Source organism: Chinchilla lanigera, unplaced genomic scaffold (genome assembly GCF_000276665.1).
Source record: "Chinchilla lanigera isolate Chin_1 unplaced genomic scaffold, ChiLan1.0 scaffold00020, whole genome shotgun sequence".
Taxonomy (NCBI): domain Eukaryota; kingdom Metazoa; phylum Chordata; class Mammalia; order Rodentia; family Chinchillidae; genus Chinchilla; species Chinchilla lanigera.
In genome coordinates this window covers 546,147-570,390 of record NW_004955421.1, presented here as the reverse complement: position 1 = coordinate 570,390, position 24,244 = coordinate 546,147, and the positions used below count along the sequence as shown (strand labels likewise).

Genomic DNA, 24,244 nt, shown 5'->3' with positions numbered 1-24,244 from the left:
CACCTAACAAGCTCAGATGTGTAAGCCTCAAATAACATGGCCAAAAAAGCTGACTGACAGAACTCATTTGGTTGGATGTATTTGTACCCCTGGCAGAAGGATATCCTCGTTGGCCAGCACAGTCTAAGTGACCACTATTTCCTGAGCAAAATCCAAGAAGCCACAGAACATGAGAAAGTTGGAGGGAAAGAAAAGAGAGGCAAACAAAAACCTGCTCCACAACAGTAACGCCTCTCAGAGAAAACAACAGCTCCCAGCCCAGCAGAGATCTGAGCAAGGCCCCAGCATTCTGACAGCGGACAGGAGCTACGGACACACACTGAGCAGGGGTGTGTCTACCTCGGTGCTGGGGAGAGATGGTTGAACACCAAAAGCAGCTTTTCTGGAGAAGAGGGGATGGAGTGGAAGTCAGGCAATTCCCTATCTCAATTCTGGCAGCCCTAGAAGGTAAATAAGAAAGTCTGGGTCTTTGTGTATAGGAGAGGAAAGGGGTAAGCCGGCAAGAAGCCACTCTAAAATTCTTCAAAACTCCCTGAGGTAACTATTAGGGTAAGTTAAACATGCATGGCTCAGTGATGGATAACAGAACCCTGGAACTGGATCAGGGTCTGGTAGTAATACCATAAGACTAGAGACTGTGAAGATGGCTTTCTAGAATATAGGCTCTAATGAAAAGGGACACACTTAGGGATCTCTGTGTGTAAGAAAATACTGGGAGCTGAAATATACAATAGCAAACATATATACACATATATACTAGCAAACTACTTCAGGGAATTTGCATGCCAACAGTGCCTCTTTCATAATACATCTTGACAAATCCACAGGCCTGCCTGCCTCAACAGCCATGTTCCATGCCATATGACTGTTCCACAATCAGCCACAAGTGTCAATTCCCTAAAAAACCAAGCACCAGAAAAAGAAACTAGTCATATACAGTAAAATCACAGTTCATGCTGGGGTTGGGTTCTGAAGTACAAGGTAAGGTACTGAATAAGGAATTACATTCAGTTTCCCTTGAAAATCCCTTAAGAATGTACCACCTTGGAGAACTGCTATCTAAAGCAATAATAAGTTAACATGGATGATGTACTCACTTTGTGCCAGCCACGCTTTATGTTAGTCATTTACTTGTCACAACAACGCTATGAATTGTGTGCTACTGTTACTGTGTCTCCGTTTTACAGATAAGGACTTTGAGCACAGGGGATTATGTTACCTGACCAAACCACACAGCTAGGGAGGGCTGAGCTAAGATTTGAACACAAGTCGTCTGGCTGGCATACTGCCTTGAAAAGTTTACTCAACCATCTCCTGCCCAACTTTACTAGATGCTATTTCCTCTACTGTTATCTCCAGGAGTAGTAGTTTTTATAAACATATTATTTTGAAAAACACAGAATCACACCAATTGAAGCAAAATGATCACACAATGAGACACACACAGAAACCAAGTGGAATAGAAATGTGTATTTCTCATCTCATGCTTGCCCCTCAATTTTATGGTTACAGAAAGAAAAACTACATTGCTGCAATTTTTATCAGTATCTTTTAGGGGTTTTTTACACTTGTTATTAGCACATATTGGTTATACAGATTAGTGGGTTTCATTTTGGCAAATTGCCTGAAGTATTTACATAATATCCCCAGACATACATACCCTAAAATTAAACGTATCTGAATTTGCACAAATAGGCATGATGATACTTCAGATTGCAAAAATGCAGCTTAAGCCAATTCCTAACTCATGCTTTGTTTTGATGATGAAAATTAATGTCCTGAATAACAAAGCCCTGGATACTAGAAACAGGGATAGCTAATACAGTGGGAAACAGCTCTGGTCCCTCCAAAACATTTTCTTTTTGAAAACTGCTTCCTACTCCAAAAGTGATAACCATATTTTCACAGGGTACACATCACAATAGTACTAACGGTCATAAATATACAAAGGAGTGTAGGGTTGAATATACAGTAGTACCTCAGTTCATGAACTTGATTCTTCCAATGACTCTGGTCACAAACTGAGTTGGATGAGAACCAAACCAAACTCAATTGTTATGTTCAGTGTCAACCTTATAGGGTAATTTGATATGGTTCTTGTCCAGTTCGGTTTGCAACCAGAATCATGGAGAGAACTGAGCAGTACCACTGGACTTCTAGGCTTTCTATTCTGTTCCATTACTCCGTTTGTCTATTTTTGCACCAATAAGGTCCTGTTTTAATTATGAAGCTTCATAGTAAATTCTGAAGTCTGGAAATGTAAGTCCTTCAACTTTGTTATTCTTCATCAAGACTACCTTAATTGTTCTTGACCCTTTGAATTTCCATTTATATCTTAGAATCAGGATATCGTTTGTCTCTCTCTGTCTCTCACACATACACACACACACACACGCACAAACTTCCTGAAACCTTTACTAAAGTACAATTAAACTTACAAAAAAATTGGAGGGAATTGAGAGTTTTACAATATTAAGTCTTTCAATTCAGAAACAGTACATTCCACTATCTTTTTCAGGTCTTCTTTAATTTCTCATAGTGAATCTTATACTGTTCTACACAGACACCTTGCTCATCTTTATTATTTCCCCTGGTTATTTGTTACTTAAATATTTTAAATGTACTTTTCTAATTGATGCTAGTATAGTTAATTTTTCTATAGATGTTCTACCCAGCAATATTTCTAAGCTCATCTATTCCCTATAATGATTTTCTACATATAAAATCAGTTTATGCTGGGTGTGGTAGCACAAGCCTATAGTCCCAGAACTTGGGGAGGCTGCAGCAAGAGGAGCCCAGCCTGGACTACTTAGTATTTTAGCAAGACCCTGACTCAAAATTTTAAAATGTTAAAAGCTCTGGCAAAGTAGCTCAGTGCAAAGGCCCTGGGTTCAATCGCCTATATCAACAAAAAACAAAAGAAACCAAAAAATCAATTTACAAGGAATGACAATTTTCTTCTTTTCCAGTTATACTTTCTATTTTTTTCTTGCCTTACTGTAGCAGCCATTATCTTCTCTAATACAATGATAAATAGAACTGGTAATAGAAGACATCTTTAGTTTATTTCCATCTTGGAGAAAATCTTGTGACTCTTCAACCATTGATTATGATCTCTACTTTATGTTTTATTTCCTGTCCTTTTTTATCCTGTCAATTAATTACTTTTTTATATCTTGGAAGATATCTCAGTATTTCACATGCATTTTTTTTTAATTTGGTGGTACAGGGGATTGGACCCAGGGCCTTCACAATAAGCTGTGCCCTTAGCCTTTTCTCATTTTTTATTTTGAGACAAGTTTTTGCCCAGATTGGGCTCAAATTTGAGGTCCTCCTGCCTCAACCACCCACAGTGCTGGGATTACAGGTATGTACTATCATGCCTGGCTACATGCATGATTTTAACATCTCTTTAACATTTGATTATCTTCTCTTTAAAATAAGAACACAGAGTACAGTTACCATATGTATACCCACCCAGGGTATACATTAAATTGCCTCTATTAAATCCTGGGTACATTTGTTAGAATAAACTAATATTGATACATTTTTATTAACGAAAGCTCACAGTTCACATCAAAATTCACCTTCTGTAAAGTTAGTTTTATGGGTCTTGCCAAATACATAATGCCGTGTGATGGATAATCACTACATTAGTTTCATGCCACAAAAAAATCACATATAAAAGTTTAGTGCCATAAAAATTGCCTGTGCTTCACCTACTCATCCTTTCCTTTCTCTTAATGAACGCCTGATTTTTTTTTTGTTTTTAGTTTTCAGTGAACTTTTAAACAAAAAGCTCCCATTTCAAAATTTAAAAATCCCAGCTCATACAGATGTTTACATATCTAAACGATTGCTTAGCTAAGCAACATGCATGTTCAGTTGTAAGACGGTAACTAAATTTCTATGACAAATATGCTTTTTTAATACCAAGAACATTATAGAATCAATGCAGAGTACTAAGGATAATCTAGTAGTCACTAAATTCTTTTAAGTCTTCACTTTAGATGCTTGTTATTTCTAGCACAGGAAAGTAAGTAGCCTTTCATATGCTCAAACACTGGAATCTTTAATGTCGTATGAGCTGGCTTGCAAACAAGAAGTCAACCACTTAAAGGATGTTTTAAGTGAACAACCTGCAAACCCCCGGGATGGGAAAACCCTAAGACTGCACAGTTGTGAGCACTCACAACTATCACAACTGTGGCTGAAGACTGTTCACACCGTTCTGAGATCTTAAAACAGGATTTCAAAATAAAAGGTTTTTAACAAAAAATTGGCATATGCACAATTTCTCCACCAATTTCTGTGTCGACCATTTAACTTTTCCACTTGAAAAAATGCAATAAAAAGCTGGACGCCAGGTTTCACCATCTCAGTTAATATTCACAATTACAGTGGCTACAACTCCAGACAAAGCACTGGCAGCGCTGCCCAAAGTCAGTTCATACTGTAATTACGTTCTTTACTCCAAATAAATGGCTGTCCTGATGAACCCCTACCATTAGAACTGGCTAGTGAACAATGAACTATACTTTCTAGATGTGGAGAGAAACAAAACCTGCTCCAGTCACCTGCTCGGCTTCTTCAGGTCCTCCATTCGTGCCCAGAAGGCTGTGAGGATTGGGTCTGCTGACCCTGCCCACTTGAAGAGGATGCCTGCTGGCAGCTTTCTCCTTTAACACTGTCCAATCACACGTGCAGTTAGGTTGGTGATTCGAGGTCCTGACCAGGATGTGAAATAGCTGCCTCAGGTATATGCAATCTAAGGCTCCCTCAAATTGCAGTCCACAATAGTTTAGGTACTTGACAAATTCTGAAGGAATCCTCTTCCATAAAACTTCAGCAGGAGTGGACACCTTCTTTGCACTAATCTTTTCATATTTTTGTTGCAGTCTTGAGTCTTTGCCATGGCAGGCTGTTCTATTAAAATACATCAGAGCAAATCCTAGTGATTCCATGTCATCTCCATAACTCTGCTCAATACCAAGATGTGCCCTGACATTGAGCAGTGCCAGTGAGGTTTTCTTCTTCTCTGTATGGTATGTGTTGTCTCATCCTGCTGTCTCTGTAGTTTTTGGCCAAACCAAAATCAGTAAAGAATAACTTATTACAGTGATGCTCAATACCTATTAGGAAGTTATGCTTCTGTGTATAAAATTCTTTATATGGAAATATTCAGTTCTACTGATCGGCTAACCAGGCTGTCTTTTTGCGACAAGGTTTCATTATGTAGTTCAGGGTGGCCTTGAACTCGCTTTGTAGCCCTGCCTGACCCTGAACTCGTAGTGATCCTCTTGCCTCAGCCTCCTGCACTGGGGTTACAGGAGTGCACCTCCACACCCAGCTCCCCTGATGTTTTAAATATCTTTATAAACTGCCTTTTCCAGGACATCGAATAATTGGAATCATAGTAGTTGTTCAGCTTTTCTTTTAAACTTAGTAATAAGCATTGCAGGTTCATGTCTTTTCATGGTCTGATGGATCACTACTTTTCACTTAATAATATTCCACTGTATGGTTGTATGACCATTTCACCTATTGCCAACATCTTGGTTGGACCCAGCATGGGAAGATTATGAATGCTGCTGCTATATACATTTGTGTCAGGTTTAAGTTTTTTACTTACTTGGGTATACTGAGGAGTGTGAATGCTAGATTGTGTATATTCAGCTTTATAAGAAACCACCACACTGTGTTCCCAAGTAGAGATACAATTCTGAACACCCACCAGCACTGAAGTGGAATCCCTGGCTACTCCACATCTACCATTTAACTTGGTAGACTTTGGAAGTTTAGCTATTCTAATAGGTATACACTGGTGTCTCACTCTTGTTTCAACTTTTAATCCCCACGCCAGAGATATAGCTCAGCAGCACAGCACCTGCTCAGGAAGCACAAGGTCCTGAGTTTGACTGCCGGTACAAAAAAAAAAAAAATTAATTCCCTAGCAATAATATGATACTGTGCATCTTTTTATATGCCCATTTGCCATTAACACATCCTCTTCAGTGAGTTGTTCATTCAGATCTTCCACCCATTTAAAAAACTAGTTGTCTTGTGGCTAAGTTTTAAGAATTTTTTGGACACTAGTCCTTCACTAGATACGTTTGGGAAGTATTTTCTCCCAGTCTGTGGCTTGCCACAATGTCTTTCTCAGAAATTCTAAATTTTAATAAAGTACAACTTACTGATTTTTTTCTCTCATCTATAGTGCTTTTGGTGGTGTATCTAAAAACACTTGCCAAATTAAAAGTTACCCACATTTTTTCCTACATTTTCTCCCAGTTTTGTTTTTGCTTTTAATATATGCCACTTTCAGTTGAATTTTGTGAAAGGTGTAAGGTTAACCTATCTTGATTTTTTTTTGCATATAGATGCCAGACAGTTCCAACATCACTTGTTGAAAATATTTCTTCATTGAATTCTTTTTGCTCCTTTGTCAAAGATCAGTTTACTATATTTGTGTGGCTCTCTTTCCAGGCCATCTATTCTGTTCCATTGATCCGTTTGCCTATCATTTCACCAATACATCTTGATTATTTGCAGCTATATATCAAATCTCAAAGTCAAGTACTGGATTTTGTAAACATCCTCATCCTGTGCAAGAGGAGGGCATGGAGATGGTGTGAGTGCTACACCTGCCTGGGTTGGGGGTAGCCTGCTTACAATATAAGGGAGAAAGAGAGGTTTCTGGAATTTTGTCCCAGCAATGATAGAAAAGTAACCAAGACACCAACCTTACAAAAAAGGAAAGAAAAGACTCAAGTCCACGCAATTAAGAATGAAAAGGGTGAAACTACAACAGATCCTAAAGAAATCCAGAAAATCATTAAAACCTATTTCAAGAACCTGTATTCTAATAAGATGGAAAACACAGAAGAAATGGATAAGTTCCTAGATACACATGAATTATCAAAGCTGAATCAAGAAGATATAAAGATTCTAAATAAATCCATATTAGTCAGTGAAATTGAAGATGTAATTAAAAACCTACATAGGCTGGGGAGATAGCTCAGTGGCACAAGTCCCTACCTGGCAAGCACAAGGTCCTGAGTTCGATTTCCAGTACCGAAAAAAAAAAAAAAAATACCAAAAAGGAAAATCCAGTGCCTGACGGATTCACTGCTAAATTCTACGAGAAATTTAGAGAAGACCTAATGTTGCTACTTCTCAAACTTTAATATAATTGAAAGAGATGCAATACTCCCAAGTTCATTCCTGGAAGCAAGCATTACCCTGATACCCAAACCAGAGAAAAATCCAACTGAAAAAGAAAACTACATGCCAATTTCTCTAATGAACATAGGTGTAAAAATCCTCAATAAAATACTGATAAACAGAATGTAGCAAGTCATCAAGAAGATTATACACCATAACCAAGTAGAATTCATTCCAAGGATGCACAGATGGTTCAATATATGTAAATCACTAAGTGTAATACACCATATTAAAAGAGCCAAGGATAAAAACCATGTGATCATCTCAATAGATGCCGAAAAACCATCTGACAAAGTCCAACACCCATTCATGATACAAAAAAAAACCCTACAGAAAAATGGAATAGACACTCCTTATCTCAATCTGATAAAAAGCCATCTATGAAAAACTAACAGCCAACATCATACTAAATGGACAAAAACTGAAAGCTTTCACTCTAAAATCAGGAACAAGACAAGGATGTCCACTGTCAACACTCTTATTCAATATAGTTCTGGCAACATTACTAGAGCAACTAGACAAGGGAAAGAAAAAAAGGAATGATACAGGAAAGGAACAAGTTAATTTATCATTATTTACAGATGACATGATAGTCTACATAGAAGACCCCAAAAACGCCACCAAAAGACTTCTAGATTTAATAACCAAGGTGAGGGAGATAGCTCAGTAGCACAGTGCTTGCCTGGGAAGCGCAAGGTCCTGAGTTCGATTCCCAGTATAAAAAAAAAACACCAGGAGATTTAATAATCAAATTCAGTACCACAGCTGGATACAAAGTAAACACTCATAAGTCAACACCCTTCCTGTACACAAATATCAAACTCATTGAGTGAGAAATTAAGGAAACAACACCTTTCACAATAGCATCCAAAAAAAAAAAAAAATGAAACACCTAGCAATCAGTCTAACAAAGGAAGTAAAAGACTCTACATTTAAAACTACAGTCCTCTGAAAAAAGAGATTGAAGAGGATATCAGAAAATGGAAAGATGTTCCGTGTTCTTGGGTAGGAAGAACAAATATAGTGAAAAATGGCCATATTTCCAAAATTGTTATACAAATTTAATTTATTCCTGATCAATATACCAATAGCATATCTCACAGAAGTAGAGAAAACAATCCTAAAATTCCTGGAATCAAAAGAGACCTAGAATAGCAAAAGCAATTTAGGCAATGAAGGTAAGGCAGGGGGCCTCACAATTTCTGGCTTGAAATTATACTACAAAGCTACTGTGATAAAAACAACATGGTATTGGGAAAAAAAAAACTAGATCTGAAGATCAGTGGAACACATTAGAAGATGCAGAAGCAACTCCAAACACACTCAGGCACCTTGTCTTTGACAAAGGAGCCAAACACCTTTACAGGAAGAAAGACAGCCTCTTTAACAAATAGTGCTGGAAAAATTGGCTTTCCACATGCCAAAAATTAAAACTAGACCCATATCTTCTACCATGCACTAAACTAAAATCAAAATAGATCAAGGATGTAAATATTAAAACAGAAACATTAAATCTGCTAGAAGACAGAATAGTAAAAACTCTCAAAGACACTGATGTAGGCAAAGACTTCATCAACAAAACCCCAATTCCATGGAAATGTCACAAAAAATCAACAACTGAGATCTTACTAGAAAGCTTCTGCACAGCAAAAGAAACCACCAACAGAGTGAAGAGACAACTCAAGAGTGAGAAAAAAAAATTTGCCAGCTGTTCCTCAGACAAAGCTTTAATATCTAGAATATATGAAGAACTCAAAAAATCACACCCCCAAATTTAAAGACCCAATCCAAAAAAATGGGCATCGAAATGAACAGATACTTCTCAGATGAAGTAGAAACAGCAAATGAATATACGAAAAAATGTTCCACATCACTGATCATTTGAGAGATGCAAATTAAAACAATGCTAAGATTCTATCTCACTCCAGAAAGACTGGCTATCAACAAGAAATCAATCAATAACAAATGCTGGCAGAACTGTAGGTAAAAAAAGGAACCCTTCTCCACTGTTGGTGGGAGTGTAGACTGGTGCAACCCATATGGAAATCAATGTGGAGACTCCTCAAAAAACTAAAACTAGGGATTTCATTCAACCCAGCTATTCCCCTTCTTGGTATCTTTCAGAAAGAATTAAAAGCATCACATAACAGCAATATATGTGCACCGATATTTATAGTGGCATAATTTGTAATAGCTAAATCTTGAAAACAGCCTAAATGTCCATCAACTGATGATTGGTTAAAGAAGATGTAGTTTTTTTATACTCTGCCATAAAGAAGGATAAGCTTGAGACATTTCTAGCTAAATGGATGTACCTTGAGACCATACTCTTTAAGTAAAATAAATTGGACACGTTTAAATATCACATGGTTTTTCTGGTGTGAGAAATCAAAAGTATAAATAAGGTCAAAAATGTACAAATGTACATTGGGAAATGGGAAGAAAATGTTCAAATGAGAAGAGGAAGAAGGCAGCAGGGGAGGAGGAAGGAAGGGACAAGAAAAAAAGAGACTATAAGGAAAAAATGGAAGCAAAGCTTTTGTAAACAGGGAGGGGGAAGAATGGTAGGGAAGGGTGGAGAATGGGGAAAAAAAGAAGCAAGATATATCACGTACAGGTACAAACTCCTATGATGAACGCTATCATCATGTACCAATAAATTTTTAAAATAAAAAAAGTCGAGCAATGCCAATCCTCGTATTGTGTTGGCTTTTCTGAATCTTTGTTCTTCCATTTAACTTTTGAAAGAGTTTGTCAGTATCCACAAAATAATTTTGTAGTATTTTGATAGGATTGTGGTGAATCTAGAAACCAGGTTGGGAAAAATTAACTTCTTAATACTGAGTCTTCCTATCCATTAATATGTAATACTTCACCATTAAGATCTCACTGATTTCTTTCTTTGGAGTTTTGCAGTTTTCCTCATAGATTTTATACAACTTTATTAAGACTTATACTTGGGTATTTCATTTTTTGATGCTAATGTAAATGGCATGCTTTTAAATTTCAAATTCCAGTTAACTACTGCTGGTCTATGGAAAAGTAATCTTTGTGTATTAAGGTTGTGTCTTGTAACTGCTATAATTGCTTACAAGTTATAAGAGGTCTTCGTTGGTGTTTTTAAAGAAACCAGATCAATAATCTTGCAGTATCTCAAGACTAGATATGTTGATTGTACCTGTTAACATGGTATAACATTCCTTGGGCTTCTATTTTCTGTACATTGGTAGTTGAGATCAGTTTCTGACTCTCAGAATGATTTCTTTAAAAATTTCATGTTTTTCATCAGAAGAACACATATTTGGTCACTTCTTGAAAAGAAGCACTAATGTTCAGTGCCCACATCTATCAATTCATCAACGATTGTCAAACAGTGACATTTTAATCAATCATTCTTCTTGCACTTACTAGCTAGAGTACTTCAATAAAAAGAAACCTTACTTTACCTATTGGTAGGTTTGGAAAGGAAAGACAATTTAAATGCTTGTTTCTTTATCAAAATGACCCACTTTTGGCCAGCAGGAGCCTCTTCAAATTGGATTCTGAGTAATTTTGACAAGACACTTTCAGTTTACTTGCTGTCTTGTAAAGTAGGGTTGACTGATTCCATCTCATACATTTTCTGCTTCAGTCCTGGAATCAGTCATTCCATCAAGAAGCCCCAGTTTCTTTTTATGGAAAATAACACTTTAGGACTACAATCTGGATGCTAAGGATGCTTAATGATACCAGACTGGTGGATCTGAAATATTTACACATATACATCACTTTATACTGACGTATATAACATGCATTAAATTGTTCACTCCTTGGTGTAAAATTGCACATACACACTTAGGAAAACCCTACCCATGTTCAATGTCTTTTTCTTCTTTATGCAGCTACGCAAGTAAACAAAACACCCTCCTAAACGCACACAATTTTGACTTTTATTACCACAGATTAATTTAACCTGACATTGTACTTCACATAGTCAAACATCCAGTTTATTTTACTTCTGTCACTCAGAATTCTGAGATTTCCATGCAATTGCATGATGCAATGGTTTACACTTTCCTGTTGCTCTTTAGCGTCCTAATAAATATACTCCAACTCATCCATTTGGTGGTTAAGTGACATGCAGGTTTTTTATGATTATGAACAAAACATATGAATATTCTCATACACATTTTTGATAGACATATGCTTTTATTTTACTTGGGTATGTACCTAGGAAGAAACTGCTTGGCAACTCAATTGTTTACCTTCAGTAGCTTTTGCCAAAAAGTTCTCCAAACTAGTTGGGCCCACTTGTCCTGCCATGAATAATGTATGAGAGGTCCAGTTGTTCCACACATTTACAAAAATTGGTTACGGTTGTCCTTTTAATAGCAGCTTCCTGGTGAAGATATACCGATGTTATTATTTAATGTACTGCTCAAATGATTACTAATGCTGGGTACTGATTCATACAATTATTGGCCATTTGGGGGCTTTTTTTGAATTGCTTGCTTTTAAATTTGGGGAGTTTTCCTTATAGATTTGTAGTTCTTTATGTATTTTGGATAAGAATACTTTGTTGGACAAGAATATCTTCTCTAAACATTTGCCCTTTCACTCTTATAAGTTGGTCTTTGATGAACAGTTTCTTAATTTTAGTGGAGACCAATTTATCAAATTTTTAGTAGTTGCAAAGGCATATATGTCTTACTTAAGAATTTTATACTTTAAAATTATGAAGATATACTTTTATATTTTCTTCTAAAACATTTACTGTTTTACCTTTCATACTTAAAACCATGAACCATTTCAAATTACTCTGCTTATATTCTGAGGTAAATATCAAGGTTTTCTTTTCCACATATGGTTAACCAGTTGACTGAGCACACTTTAACTGAAAGGCTACCCTTTTTCCACGGAACTGTAACATGTTTTTGTTGTGAATCAGGTGACTCTGCATGTCAGTCTGTTTCTGGAATTTTTGGCCAATGAACTAAATGTCTTTCCTCACACTACCACCACTTTGTCATGATTGTTGTGGTTTTACAGTATTTTGTCTTCATATAAGGCTGCCTAAGTCCTCCAACTTTGCTCTTCTTTTTTGAGGCTGTCTTGGCTATTCTAGGTCATTTATATTTCCAAATAAAACTTAGAATCAATTTACCAACTTGCAAACAAAACAATCTGCTATAGTCACAATTACACTAGCTCTGAATCTTTACCTCAAGCTTCCAATCCATGAACATGACATACATCATGATTTATTAGGTCAGTTTTTCTCGGGTCTTGGTAGAGAGGTCCTGTACATCTTTCATTAGATTTGGTCTTAGGTAATTTCATGCTGATGTAAATACCATTATCTCTGAGAAATCCATTTTCCAGTTATTTGTTTCTAATAGATATAAATTCTAATGATTTGTATTCAAGACTTTCTATGTACACATTGTGTCATTTGTAAATGAGAAATTTTTTTCTGTTTAAACTTTATACATTTTATTTGCTTTTCTTATATTATCACAGTTGGTACAATCTCCAGTAAAATGTTAAATAGAACTAGTGATAGTGGACAACCTTGTCTTGTTCTTAAACACAAAAGAAAAGTGCTCAGTGTTCGACCACAAAATGAAAGAGCCATCAAAGACATCCATCTCATTAAGGAATTTCCACTTTATTTCTAGTTCTAGCATAAATGAGTATTGAATTTTATTAAGCATGCATTCTATATGCTCTAAGATAACAATGTGGTTTTTCCCCACTCTGTAAATGTTCTGAATTACACTGATTGATTGATTTTCATATATACACAAACAACCTTGCATTCCTGAAAAAATTTTCAAAGCTCTGTTCATTATAACTTTGTTATAATGGACTTAATTTCCTAAGGTTTTGCTTAGTATTTTTACACCTAAGTTCATAAGAAATACTGGCCTAAAACTTTCTTTCCTTTTAACATCTTAATCTAGTTTGACACTGGGTTTATGCTTGCCTCATAAAATCCCATCTATACTCTTAAAGAATGGGTTTAAGATTAGCATTACTTATCCCTTACATGGTTAGAAAAATTCACAGTGATGTTTTCTGGGGTTAGATGTTTTCAGTAATATTTTATTTACAATTTTAATTAAACAAATGATTTCAGATTTTAAGTATCTTCTGTTGGTTTGTTGTTGTTGTTGTTGCGTTTTTGAGACAAAGTAGTCCACATAGTCCAAGCTGGCCTCTAACTCATGGTGATCCTCCTGCCTCAGTCTCTTGAGTGTTAGGATTACAGGTGTATGCCAACAGGTGTGTTGGCTTTTAAAAGTTGTAGTTTTCATGGAATTTTCCCATTTCACCCAAGTTGTCAAATATATTTTATAATTCTGTCCATTGTTTTAAAAAAATTGGTACTTTTGCCCCCTATTAAAAATGTATTTTTTCCTTTTAAGCTAGGGTTATCAATTTAATCATAAAATTATCTCTGTTGATTTTTCTACTGGTTTTTCTTATTTTGCTTTTTTAGAGTCAGGGTCTCACTATGTAGCTCAGGTTGGCTTTGAATGCAGTATGTACTCCAGGCTGGCCTTGAACTCATGACAATCCTCCTGCCTCAGCCTCTCCAGTACTGGGACTACAGGAGTATGCCACCACGCCTGGCCTTTCTTATTTTTATCAATTCTTTTGCTATATAGTACTTTCTTTGAATTTATTTTGCTGTGCTTTTAAGGTTGAGGTGTGTTTTGACTATTAACTTTCAACCTTTCTTTCTGACACAGATTTATAGCATTTCCCTCTAAGGTCCATACCATAAATTTTATATACCATGCTTTCATTATTATTTAACTGGAGATGCTTTTGAATTTCCATTGTCATTTCTTCCTTGATCGAAGGGTTATTTAGAAACATGTAATTTAACTTCTAGTTATTCTTCTGTCAGTGTATAGCTCTGCTATGATCACAGAACACGTTCTAGATATCTCAATATTTTGAAATGTGCTGATATTTACCTTATAACCCAGTGTATGATCTATTTTGATACATGTCCATGTTTACTTGAAAAGAATTCATCTCCTAAAGTTATTTGGTACTGTCTTCTGTATATGTCTAGTAAGTTAATTGTGTGGTCCAAATCTCCTATATTCTTTTCAATTTTTTTTTGGGGGGGGGCGTCTGGTTATTCTATCACTTACTGAGATGAGTGCGTTAGAAGACTTATATACCTTTAGTTCTATTCATTTTATATTTTTCCATTTATTTTATTAAGTTCATAAAATTTAAGGCTATACTGTCCAACTTACCAACCCCTTTATTACTGAAAAATGTTCTTTGTGTCCAATATACTTCTTGCCTTGTAGTCTACTTTGTTGATATTAATATAATCACAACTTTCTTTTAATCTTTTTCATCTTTTGCTTCCTCTTAAGTTGTGTCTTATGATTTCTTAAACTCCAGTTTGACTCTGTCTGTGAACAGTAGTGTTAAACCCGTTTACTATAATCACAGGTATGGTTCAAAATCTACCATATTGCTATTTGTTTTCTATTTACCTATCTGCTTGTTCTTTTGCTCCCCTTTCAGCCCTCTTTTGAAATAATCAGGTAATTCAATATTCATACATATTTTGTGGTTGCTTTATACAGTACACATCCCATTACAGTTCACCTTTACCTCATCGCTCTACCAGTGTAACAACAGTATGCTTTCACTGAACCCTTTCCTGTCCTTTGTGCCACTATTGCTGTATTTTATGCTAGACAGATGCTAGAAACTCAATAATACATCATTTATGACTTTTCCTTTAAGCAAAAGTTCCTTTGAAGAACTTCTTTAAAAAGGTAAAAGGTATTTTATATTTGTCTATATACTTACCATTTATAATGTTCTTTATTTTCTGTTTACTTCAGTCTCATTTCTCTTCAGGAAAAGAACTTCAGTATTTTTTAATATTTACTTTTATTAAATACATTTATTAAATGGTTTTACTAAATACATGTTTGCGGTACATAATGATTACTTCATCATGGGGAGTGGGCACCTGTACATAATGTATTTTAATTCTTTTTAGGTCCCCTTCCCCTCCTCACTCCATCTCTTGGTCCCTATAACTTCCCTTTCTTATAACATCTTCAGTCCATTTGATACTAAGCTTCGTGGTACACACCTGTAACCCTATCACTCTTGGAGGTTGAGGCAGGAAAAGCTCAAATTCAAGCCTAACCTGGGCAACTCAACTACTTAGCAAGACCGTGTCCTCAAAATAAAAACTAAAAAGGGCTGGGTATGTAACTCAGCCTGGATATGTAACTAGGCTCTGGGTTCATTTCTCTGCAGCACCACAAATACAAAAAAACCTTGGGAGGGAAGAAGAAATAAAAGGGGATGGGGAATTTCTAAGCCAAATACTTTGTTCTTGCATTCAGGCCTCTTAAGAATAGCTGATTTAGTCTCTCTGCCAAACACACCCAACCATTACTAGGTGCCGAATTCAAAGTGTGGAAGTTGCTGCAGCTTTCTGCTCACTTATGAATGCCATGTTTACCTGCAAAACCCAGTCATCCAGATCTCCTTTTGTCCACTGTTCTTTATTTACTCTATAAAAGTACAATTTGAAAAGGTCACCTATAATTTCCTTGTGGTTATCAAAGGGGCAAAAACTTTGTTCTTTTTAACCAGAAGTATAATAACTTCTTTTATTTAAGGTCTATTTTATCTTATGCTAATATATCTACAGTCTAAAGATAGTTAATACCTCTACCCACAGCCTCAAATCACTTTAATCACCTTTTCTTATCATCCAACTAAAATTATTTACTATTGCACCTTAACTTTCACCAAATCTTCCATATTTTAGTTATTATCAGTTTTTTGTTTGTTTTTCTACACTGGGGACTGAGTCTAGGGCCTTTACTCTGCACTACACCCCTAGCCCTTTTCAAATTTTTTAAGACAAGTTCTCAGTAAGTCACTAAGTTGCCCTGGCTGGGCTCCAAACTTCTCCTGCCTCAGCCTCCCATAGTGTTTGGATTATAGGCATGTACCACTATATCTGGCTTTGTCCTTATTTTTTTAAACAATCAACAGTTACTTAGATTTACCCAAACAGTACCATTATTTAAATCACTATTTGTTTCTTACTTATTCCCTGTAAAATCAAATTTATTAAAGTTTATCTTTAACAGTTTTTTAGAAAGGTGAACTCTTTAAGAGAAGAAAAAATTTAACTAGATTTTTTTTTATTGGGGTGAAATTAACACAACTAAAACTAACCATTTTGAAGTATTCAATTCAGAATAATTAGCCCACTCACAATGGTGTGCAATCATTACCTCTATCTAGTTTCAAAACACTCTCATCACCCCCTAAAAACAATCATATACATTAAGCAGTCTCTTCCTATCTTCCTCTCCCCTCAGCCCCTGGCAACTACCAACATGCTTTGGCTCCACAGATTTATCTATTCTGCATATTTCATGTAAATGGAATCATGTATTATGTGACTTTTGAGTTCATTTTTAGCATAATGTTTTTGAGATCTACATTATGACATATCAGTATTACTTTCCTTTTTATGGTTAAATAGATGTACAGTAATACCTCAGTGCACGAATATTTCTGTTTACACACAATTCGGTTCACAAGTAGAAGTGTTTGGCAAAATTTTGCTTTACTTTGCCAGCTCTGCATCAGGCGGCAAACATGACCCTGACCATCTTCCTCACACGAACGCAAATGTAGCCATCGTCCCCCAAACTAAAAAATAAGTTAATAAACCAAGGTACCACTGTGTGTGTGTGTGTGTGTGTGTGTGTGTGTGTGTGTGTGTACCCTGAGTTTATTTATCTGTTGATAGATATTTGAAATTTCATATGTTGGGTACTGTGTACAATGCTGCTATGAACATTTGTGTACAAGTATTTGTTGTAGCTTTCAATTGTTTGGGATATACAGTAGCCTCCACCTATCTAGGGTTTTGCTTTCCACATTTTCAGTGGTCAGCTATGTTCTGAAAATATTAAATTTAAAATTATAGAAATAAACAATTTTAAATGCAGACCATTCTGAGCAATGTGATGAAACCTCACATCATTCTCACTCCTGCCCCAAGACCTGAGTTATCCCTGTTTAATGTATGCACACCAAATAGACTACATGCTCATTAGCTATATATATAACTTATTAGCTGTATCTCAGTTATCATGTCTTGGTGATCAGAGTGACTGTGGTATCACAGTAACTATGTCCAAGAAACTCTTGTTTCACTTAATGGCAGCAAAGCACAAGAGTAGTGAGGCTTGGGGCTGGAGATTTAGCTCAGCGGCACAGCACCTGCCTGGCAAGCTCGAGGTCATGAGTTCGATTCCCAGTACTGGAAAAAAAACAACCCCCCCTCAAAAAAAAAACCCAAACAAAAAAAAAAAGAGTAGTGAGGCTTGCAACTCAAATATGCCACAGAGAAGCCATAAGTGCTTCTATTAAGTATCACCTCACAGAATCACAAAAAGGGTGAGCACAAGACATACTGAGAAAGATCACATGCACACAACTTATATTACTGTATAATTAGAATTCTTCACTATTATTGTTAATCTCATACTGTGCCTAATTTATAAATTAAATTTTGTCATAGCTATATATGTATAGGAAAAGATATATTTAGGGTTCAGTATCCACCATTCCAAACATCCACCAGGAGTTCTGGAATATAAAGCCAAAGCCACTATATAAGTAGAATTTCTAAGTCATACTGTAATTCTGTCTTTAACCTTTTAAGGAACTGCCAAATTGTTTTCTACACTGGCTATATCACTACAGAAAAGCTTTTCTAATTACATTATCATTTAAAAGTAATCTAGGGGCTGGGGATATAGCTCAGTGGCATAAGCACCTGCCTGGCAAGCACAAGGTCCTGAGTTCAATTCCCGGTACCCAAAATAATAAAAAAATTTAAAAAAAACTAAAAGTAATCTAGGTCAGTAAAGAATTCTAGGTTTACATTTCCATTGGCAACCAGGAATTACTCTTTCACTCTGCTTGTATTGTTGCAGATGAGACATAAGTTTAATTGCTGATTGTTTCAGGTATGGCACCTCCCTGGCAAGCACGAAGGTCCTGAGTTCAATTCCTGGTACCAGAAAATATCCTCAAGCCTCCCCCCCAAAAACTGATTGTTTCAGGTAACCTTACTCATCTTCCAGACTTATTTAAGGCTTTCTTGTCTTTTGGGTTTTTTTTTATTTTTGAAGTACTGGAGATTGAATACACAGCCTTTGCACTGAGCTATATCCCCACCCCTTTGTGCTACTTTTTTGTTTTGTTTTGTTTTGTTTGAGACATGGTCTTGATGACAAGTTGCTAAATTGCCCATGCTGGGCTTGAACTTGTAACCCTCCTGCCTCCACCTCCCAGAGTGCTGAGATCACAGCCCACACTCCAGCATGCCCGTCTAAGACTTCCTTGTCTTTCAGATTCTGACATTTCAGCACACTGTATCTAGGTATGACTCTATTTTTACTGGTCTTGTTTAGTAATTTAGTGCTCTTCCACAATTTGAGGATTCATACTTTTCATCCACTCTAAAAAATTTTCAGCCAATGCTGTTTTAAATATTATCCCTTCTCTACTCTCTATATTCTTTGTCTATAATTTCCCTTAGAAATCTAATCCAATTAACTCATTTACTCTCCCTTTGGTGGATCATTGCCTTAAATCACTGTACTATTAATCATGAGCTCATTTTCATATAACTGAGGTGTAGAAAGGTTATGTATCCTGCTTTGTTAAATGTCCCTACAAACTTGTTTACATTCGATTCTGCCAAGTTCGCCAAAAGGCTTCATCTTCCCGGGATCAGTTTTATATGAGCTTCTGAACTCAGCACCTCTGAGTCATCCACTAAAAAGGTAGATATGGAACTAAAAGGTTTTTGAATACCAGCAATGAACTCTAGGGATTTGGACATGATAGGCAAGTGTTCTGCTACTGAGTTACATTCCAAGTCTTTATTATTTAATAAATAAAACACACCCAACTTTGAAAATGAATCTCTTAACACAAACTTCTCTCCTCTTCAGTTGCCCAGACTGACCTTAAACTAGCGATCCTCCTGTCTCAGGCTCCTAGAGTGCCACCATGCCTCACGCCAACTATGGAATCTTGGTTCAGCCATTCAATCTCTGAGCCTCAGGTTTTTTCATGAATAAAATGAAGGTAACTACTCTAGCTACCTCAAAATACTGTTCTGAGTATCAAGTGATAATTATGAGATTGTTATAGTGTACTACAGAAATATTTTTTCCCCAAAAATAATCATTAGTAAATGATAGACTTAACAGATACAACAATTTCTTTGGCAATACTGGGAACTGGAGCTAGGGCTGCATGCATGACAGGCAAATGCTCTACTCCCGAGTTTCATTCCTAGTGCCCTCACACACTTACCCACCCCTTATTTTACCCAAGCTGGCCTCAAACTTCCTCCTGCTTCAGCCTTTCAAGTAGTGTGGATTACAGGCATGTACTACCATGCCCAGCTAAGACTAATTTTTAAAATAAATAGAAATAACAGCATTGTTTCTGTCAAACAGAATCATGAGAGGACTTTACCAAGTGTAGAGAACTTTAATTTGTCACATGAATAGGAATTGTTCTGCTTGGGACTGCTGAGGGTTAAAGAGAGCAGACAGTCTTAGCAAATGACAACTTTCATTTTTCTCTGTACACACTTCTTCCTACCCTAGATCAGCATGGTTCCAGGCCCTATATTCTTTAAGGAACTATATATATATTTTGCTTTGTTTTCATTTCTTGTTTTTTGAAACAGGGTCTCATTATGTAGTCCAGGCTGGCTCACTTGAGCCCAGGGCCAGCCTCATACTTAGGGTGATCCTCCTGCCTCAGCCTCCCAAGTACTGGGATTACAGGTGTGAGTCACCACGCCTGGCTGAGGAACTATCTTAGAGTAATAGCTCCAAAGATGACACTAACTATAGACTCAATCCCTTTGTGCAAATAATTAGTCTTTGACATAAGATATGGAAGGTAAACTTTTTCAAGACCACTAAGCCTGTGCTTATATACCAAGGTACAGGACTGAAAGGGTAACAAAATATCTAAGATATGATGTGTTCTTTAAGCAAATGTTTAGTCTGAGATTCAGAGTATGACTTAGTGATATTATTGAAAGAAAAGAACCATAATGAGGTAACGCGTATATTTTCTCAAACTGATGAAATGAGGAAATGCTCTGAGCAAACAATTCTTCTCCCTAGGGTCTAATCCCATCAGAAGTACACAAAGCAAAAATTCAGATTTTCTGAAAGGAAGTCAGCAGAAATTTCACTGAAAGATCTTATTACTTCAGAAGTGTTCCCAAAAGTATAGACACTAATTACCCTTGTTACCTCAGAATGTGAGTGCTAAGGAATGCTGAAGGGAGACATATTATTTCTTTATTCATCTTTTATTATCTCATTTGCTAAAACTATCATGTTTTAAATTTTAAAAATCTAAAGAAGCAAGATATATCATGTATAGGTATAAATTTCCTATAATGAATGTTATCATTGTGCATATCTAAAATGTATCCAAAAATCTAGTATTATATACTACAAACATGTACTAATAAAGTTCTTTTAATCTAATAAAATTACTACAGAATTGTAGAACTAGACTTATACATGCAGAGTCCTCTGTGGTTCTGACTCATTTTTAAAGGAAGTTAAAGTGAAGTTAGTTTTTTATTAAAATTTATAATCATTAAGCTTTCTGGTGGAGAATAGAGATTTTATGGCTAAGTTCCACTTAGTCTACTAAGTTATGAATAAAAATTTCATCACAAATTGTTCAGCACTAAATTGGAACTAAAATAAAATATCATAAAAATAAATTGGTGAGTTGCTGATAAGGAATTTAAGACATTTTAGTGGGAATGGTATAGTCAAAAGGAAGGTAAATGATTTCATGCAAAGGTAAGACAATGATAAATTCACTCAACCACAATGCAAATGGTCACACAGAATCTGCAACTGAATCCTTAGAAGAAAGATTTATTTTTAAAATTTAAGTCAGCTGACTGATTGGAAATAGGAAATTTTCCAAGGTTAGGCAACTGTACCATGAAGCTAGAAAAAGAAAATCTGCAATATCAACACAGCAAAGAAAATCCAGATAGAATTTATTCTTAAAATCAAATCAGAAATGTAGATCAAAAAAGCACTCAAACATTAACTGAATAAATATTTTGATATTTTATTATTTTAAATAATAGAAGTTATGTGGTAATGTCTTCTTTTAACATTAATTCATATACTAAAATATATTGACTATATAGATCCTAAAACTCAACAAGACCTGTCAATAAGACAGGTCAACTCAGTAAGAGAAAATCAACATGTGAATTCTACCAAATGCATACTATTTCCTCAAACAATGATAGTTATTATAGATGTGATATTATTCATCAAGGAAAATAAATAAAAATTCAATAATCCAATATTCCACATATAACTGTTATTTGGGAAGTAGTTAAGTGAAGGAATGACTTCATGAATAATTGCTACAATTATCTTTTGAAGATAAAACTTCATATATAGATGTTTCACATGTGTAGCATACATCCACTTGATGAATTTTTAAATTTTCAATGTAATTTTAAATAAGCAATACATTCAAAAGGTTGCAATAATGATTAAGAGAATAAAAAAGTATAAACTAAAAAAATTTCCTATACTCAGTATTCTGTCTTTCCAGTCCTTCCTTTCTCACAAGAATTTGATTGTTATTTCTCATGCACCTTTCAGAGTTTGTTTTCAGTTAGTATATACAAATTTCTCTCTCCCTCCCCCTTGCTTTAGAGACAGTGTCTTGCTTTGTAGTTCAGGTTGGCCTTGAACACTGTGAGTTTGAAAGAAAAGAGACTCCTGCTTACCATCTCACTATATCACAAGATACTACTTCCTTACTTCACAAACGACATAACTACAGAGAAAAGTTCTTGAAGAGTCTTACTCCAGGAATGTAAAGGGGCAGGGTGCAGGAATAAGAAGGGAAGGGTGGAAGAAGGGGAAGGAAGAAAGAAGAAGGAAGAGGAAGGAAGATTCTACATAAAATGGTATCAGAGAATACTTAAGGTATGGAGGAGCTAGGGGGTTTAAAGAAGTCCTGTGCACTTAACTCTCTTCTCTCTGCATGCAGAATGTTAGCAAATGATAAAGTCTTGGTTTAAGTCAAGAGTCTTTATTTTTACAATACTGGCTTACTCCACTGGATCTGAACCAAAACAGCCCATGTGTATAGCTCAGCCGCTTGCAGAATGAGTACATGTACACACAAGAAGGACTTCTGTCTTATTTTCAATTTCACCTCTCTACTCTTCCTTTCCAGTTCAAGGTGGCAACAGTGAACTGAGCTCAATTCAGAAGTTTGTATTGTCTTCAATAGGGAACACAATCTGACCCTTCTTTCCAGCTTCTATTTGACCCTCTCTTATGTATTACATATTTTCTATAAGACCTTGTAGAAAAGGTCTTCCTTAAGTTAAACTTACCATGGGCACTTCCATATGACAGGCTCCACACTTGAAGCAAGGAGCCATTACTGTCCCCAGTGTATAAAATTTGGACGAGATGCAACAAGCATGATTCCAGTTGTCTTGATAGATCCTGGGACTGTGACATATTTAAGCATCTATAGGAAAACCTAGAAAATTCCCTGTCTCGATTAGATGGATTCATACTATATCAATAATGAAGTTTGTGCCAGAAATTGCTGCTCACCAACACATATTCCTTCTCCTTGTTGGGTATATATATATTCTACCACACCTATCCTCCTATGTTAGTTACTTCTCTTTCTGCTGAGACAAAATACCCGACACCCTAAGTTAAAGGAGGAAATGTTTACTTAGCTCACAGTTTGTAGAGGTTTCAGGCCATAATTGGCTGGCTCCAAAGCAGCATGGGATAGCAGACTGGCATCACACAGGAGAAACAGTTCATGTCAGGCAGAAGGTAGCAAAATAAGCAAGGGACAACCACAGCTCTTTCTACCCTTTATATCTTAACCAGGATACTCAGGGTGGGTAGCACTCACACCCTTAATCCTAATGCCCTTGAGCCTAGCATTGCACTATGAATCAATCCCAGCATCACACATTCTAGGTCTAGTCACCTGTGAAAAACCCCATCTATGACTGCATGAAGCTTTAGAGGTACATCTAGACATAACCCATAACACTCTGCTCCTTGTTCCCCAAGGATTCATCCACATCCCTTTATGTAAAGGGGATTTAGTCCATCTTGAAGAGTAGCCAAAGTCTGTTTCAGCATTGCTGAAAAATCCAAGTCCAGTCTCCTCTTAGTTGCATACCCCTATACAAATGAAAGTTAAACACTTCCAACATTCAATGGCACAGGATAGACATTTCCTTCCAAAAGTTACAAACATGGAGAAAGCAAGGAATGAGAACAAAGCAAAACCAAAATCCAGCAGGGAAAACATTAAATCCCACAGTTCCACTTCCAGCATCCCTGGCAATCTGTGACAAGCTGTGAACTAAAAAGGTTTGGGTGACTCCACCTCTATGGCACTGCTAGTGGTTATAGCTTCCATGGCTTCTCTTTTGTGCCAGCTTTGCCCATTCCTTGCAGTTTTCTTCAGACAATCCATGTTCCTGGCTTCTCCAGCCTTCTGGAGTCTCCACTGTACCTTTGGCTTCACATTCACAGCTTCACACACTTCTCTCTCAGGAGCACACAGCCTGGCCCACTAGGCCACCTCCTGAAATCTGAGTAAAAGCCGTTCTGACCCCACAATTCTTGCATTCTGCATGCACCTAAAATCAGCATCACATGTGTGATGCCAAGGTCTGCAACCAGCTGAAGCAGTAGCCAGGCTTCCTTCTCTCTTGGCTGTAGGGGTCCAGTGCTTATGAAGCAAATACCAAGGAACAATTTCCCTAGGCCACTGCCACTCTGGAACATGGTCCTCAGATGCTCTCATCACAAAGCAAATTCTTTCACCTTTGCAACTCTGAGGTTTTAAAGGCTGGAATCCTGTTGGTTCT

At 36.4% G+C, this 24,244-nt stretch overlaps 1 protein-coding gene and 1 pseudogene across 4 annotated transcripts in view; both read right to left on the bottom strand.

The window, feature by feature from the left end:
- Fbxl2 (F-box and leucine-rich repeat protein 2) overlaps nt 1-24,244 on the bottom strand; it is a 105,328-nt gene that overhangs the window by 47,134 nt on the left and 33,950 nt on the right. The gene's annotated exons all lie outside the window — the stretch shown is intronic.
- On the bottom strand, nt 4,222-22,774 carry LOC102024122 (annotated as a pseudogene).